The sequence below is a fragment of the Octopus bimaculoides genome, chromosome 20 (genome assembly GCF_001194135.2).
Source record: "Octopus bimaculoides isolate UCB-OBI-ISO-001 chromosome 20, ASM119413v2, whole genome shotgun sequence".
NCBI classification, from domain to species: domain Eukaryota; kingdom Metazoa; phylum Mollusca; class Cephalopoda; order Octopoda; family Octopodidae; genus Octopus; species Octopus bimaculoides.
The window spans coordinates 44,388,782-44,393,438 of record NC_069000.1 but is presented as its reverse complement, the minus strand read 5'-3'; positions in this window follow the sequence as shown (position 1 = coordinate 44,393,438).

Sequence of the window (4,657 nt, the reverse complement as noted above, 5' to 3'; positions counted from 1 at the left end):
AGAGAGAGAGAGAGAGAGTGTGTGTGTGTGTGAAGTGAAAGATACACTATATATATATATATATATATATATATAAATAAATATATACACACTTTGTTTTTGCATCTGGCTTGCAAGATTCCTTATGTGAATTCGTGTGTTGAAACAAATTTTGTTGTGCCTGGGAAGATGTTACACTTTTTTTTTTAATACGTTTAGTGATACAAACAAGAACCAACACTCATTACGAGTGTACATTTCACATGTGATCACGTGACCGACCAGACCGATCAGATGTCACACATCGCAGGTCACAATGCGCTTTTTCATTGTTTTAGCCTTGAAAGGACGCCACCCTGCTGCTTAGGCGAGTAGATCAACACTCCCCACTGATCGAAGTGGGGACTGGAGCAACGTGAAAAGAAGTGGTTTTGCTCGAGAATACAACGCACCGCCCAGTCAGGGAATCGAACCTACGATCTAGCGACCGTGAGTACAACAGCGTAACCACTAGCCCACGCGCCTTCACGAGTGTATAATTATATATTCTAAATCACCAGAAGTTATAACTGTGACTCGAGGACACACAGTTTCGTCCATAGCACTTTTCAAACTCTGTGTGTGTGTGTGGCGTGCGCGCAATTGTTTATTCAAACAGAGTAACAGAACTCAACGCAGTCTAGAAGTTACATCCGTGACTCAAGAGTCAAAAATTTCCTGTCAAGCGAAACTAGTGACCAAACATAAAATATTCAGCAATCTTTCGGTATTAGTAGACGACGTCATTCACCTTCTTTTTCAGCCTAGCCTTTTTTTATTATCTATGTCATGTAGGTGAATGAAGAGGATGGTGACTGCTTGGAGACATAAGGCCTGTTATAAAAACCTGCCTAGACACGTGTCTTCACAGCAAGAAACTAATAGTGGCTCTCAGCTTTATATTGTGCATATAAAATGATATTTATCTCACACTGGATGGAGTACTTCTTTTTGTTGATCTTAACTTAACGGAACAGCAAACAGTCTATCTATCTATCAATCTCTCTCTCTCTCTCTATCTCTCTCTCTCTCTCTATATATATATATATATATGAGTATGTATACTTATCTCTACCGATCCAAAACTTTCTTTTCTCTCTCTCTTATATTATATATATATATATATATATATACATATATATATATATATATGTATGTATATGTATAAAACATGCCGTTTTCAATTTCCCTCTCTTTCTTAACCAATTTTTATCACTACATTTCGTAATTCTTCCAGCGTACCCCACCCCGAACCCTCTCCGCCGCCGCCCTCTCAACAACAACAACAAAAAAAATCCTTCCATTCAGCACACAACAGCCAAAATGAAGAACGAGGGGGTGGGTGGTGAAGAACCAAACCTAAAACTAACACACACACATATGTGTGTGTACAAGATTGAATTGGTAAAAACAAACTTACCAGAAGTTTATATCGTCGTGGCTGCAACAACAACAAGAACAACAACAATCATTTTGACCATGACCTTCATCATCATCATCATCATCGTTGTCATAATATTTGTTTAACAAGTTGTCTGGCAAAAACGAAGTTCTTTTTTTACAGCAACAAAAACTTTACAGACACAAGACCAAGTTTTCGGTATTAGCTTCCATCCACTTTATATCTCACTCCACCGTTAGCAGCAGTAATAGTAGTTGTACCTGCAGCAGTGGTAGTTGTAGTAGCAGCAGCAACAGTAGTGGTGGTGGTAGTAGTAGTAGTAGTAGTAGCAGCAGCAGCAGTTGTGTGAAGTTACTGCAAATAGCAATAGCAGAAATGGTGACAGGAGCAGCAGCAGCAGTAGTAGTAGTAGTAGTAGTAGTAGTAGTAGTAGTAATAGTAGTGGTGGTGGTGGTAGTGGCGGTTGTATATACGTAATAGCAGAAGTTGTAACAGCAGCTGTAGAAGTAATAGTGGTGGCGGTGGTGGTGGTAGCAGTGGTGGAGGCGGTGGTAACTGTAGTGGTAGTAGCGGTGGTGGCAGTAACTGTAGTGGTAGTAGCGGTAGTGGTGGTGGCGTCGTTGGGTGACCTACACCTAACGCAAGCAATAGTATTAGTGGCAACAGCAACAACACAAGTAGTAGCAGTAGCAGCAACGGTAGGGAAGTTGGGGGGGGGGAGAAAAGAAGGAAGGTGAGTTCAACTGTACAAGTAGTAGTAGTAGTAGTAGTAGTAGTGGCAGTAGGAGTAGAAGCAGCAGAGTAGTAGTAGTAGTAGTAGTAGTAGTAGTAGTTACAGGATCTACAATTATGGTAAAAGTAATGACAGAGTTAATAGTAATAGTAGTAGTAGTGGTATTAGTAACAGAAGTTGCCATTATAGGAGAAGTGGTAGTAGCAGTAGTGGTAGTAGTAGTAGTTTAGGAGTGTGGTAGTGCAATTTAAAAGACAAAAAGGACATTCAGGTTATTAAATAGCGGAGACAAGATGTGGTGTTGAGGCATTCATGCCTTTCTCAAAAGCTATTGATGAAAGCAAAGTGTTATGACATGAAGCGAAGTTTCAATCATCCAGGAGTTGTAGCTAGAGTGTGAACAGGGAACTCATGTTTTGTTAAGAAAAAGCTAAGAAGAATATAAGTGCAGGCATGGGTTTCTGGTAAGTAGCTTGCTTACCAACCACATGGTTCCAGGTTCAGTCCCACTGTGTGGCACCTTGGGCAAGTGTCTTCTACTATAGCCTCGGACCGACCAAAGCCTTGTGAGTGGATTTGGTAGACGGAAACTGAAAGAAGCCCGTCGTATATATGTATATATATGTATATACTTTATTTAAAAGCAGCAGAAATATTTCTGCTGCTTTTAAATAAAGCATATTAGTCTACCTCTGGTATTTGAGTACTTTTTTTTCCACCTTGTAGCACATTTTATGTGCTTACTCCGGTATATATATATATATATATATATGTATGTGTGTTTGTGTTTGTCCCCACCCCACTATCGCTTGACAACCGATGCTGGTGTGTTTATATCGCCATAACTTAGTGGTTTGGCAAAAGAGACCAATAGAATAAGAACTAGGCTTTCAAGGAATAAGTCCTGTGGGTCGATTCATTCGACTAAAAACCATGTAAGGCGGTGCTCCAGCATGGCCGCAGTCAAATGAGTGAAACAAGTAAAAAAAATGTGTGTGTGGAAGATAAAGTGTCACAGACATCCGCTATGAAAGAACCCACACCTTTGGAAGTTACTCCAAGAAACTAAAGAAATTACCAACTGTCTCTGTGAGGCTCAGCTTCTTTACACCATTTCTCAGCACTCTGCTCCATGTCTTCCTCTTCCACAGGTTCCTTCCACATTTAGAGATCGACATTCCTTCATGTAGCTGTTTCAATCCACATGCACCATATATCCCTACCAGTGCAGTCTTCCCTCCTGCACACAAACTGCTTAAACCCAACTTTTCTCTCAACATGTTTACACTTTCCTGTACTTGCACACTGACATTGCACATTGGAGCAGGTTAGCATACACATATATATCATCAACATCATCATGGAGGCAATGACCAAGACCTTTGGCATCATGTCATGCTTGAAAAGAAGACGCATCAAACCGAGCAAAATTGCAGTCATGGCAGATACTAGTGTCACACAAATGGCACGTAAATGCACCCATTACACTCTCAGAGTGTTTGTCATTAGGAAGGGCATCCAGCCATAGAAAACCATGCCAAATCAGACTGGACCCTGGCGCAGCCTTCCAATCCATGCCAGCATAGACAACAGATGTTAAACGATGATGATGATGATGATGATTTCAACAACTTTTTAAACTCAATTCCTAAAAAATATTCAGTTATAAAAATACTACAGGAATTTTTAAATATGGAACCATTATGAAGATCCACTAGAGTAAAATGGGAAACAAAGACATCCAAAGGCAGAGAATGGTTGAGAACCACTGGTTTAACCTTTACCCTGTCCCATGTTTCACATGTGACACACGGGACATGTTTCCCTGGGCTCCTTGCATCCTGTATGATACACGGGTCCAATTTTTTTTCAAGCACCAGAATAGCAGCTTGGGACTTCTGAATAAAAAGCTTTATATTACTCAGGTCGTATGACACAAGGACTAACTAAAGGTCTTAGGAAAGTGCTTTGGACAGGCAAAAGGGTTAGGAAAAAAAAAGAAATAAAAGAAAATAGTTTCTCACTCACAGTTCTGGGTTCGAATCTCACGAAGGTCAATATTTACATTTTGTTCTCACAAGGTCGATAAATAAGCAAGTATGATATTTACTACAAATCTTCTCACCAACAAAAGTTTGGCACCATGCCACAATAAGGTATGTGTATATTATATATATACATACAGGGAGAATACACACACACACACACACACATATATATATATGTATGTATGTGTGTGTGTGTTTGTGCCCCCACCATTACTTGACAACTGAAGTTGGTGTGTTTATGTCCCCATAACTTAGTGGTTCGGCTAAAGAGGCTGATAGAATAAGTACTAGGCTTACAAAGAATAAGTCCTGGGGTCGATTTGTTCGACTAAAAACCATGTAAGGCGGTGCTCCAGCATGGCCGCAGTCAAGTGACTGAAACAAATAAAATAATACATACACACACACACACACATATATATATATATATATATATATATATATATATATATATAT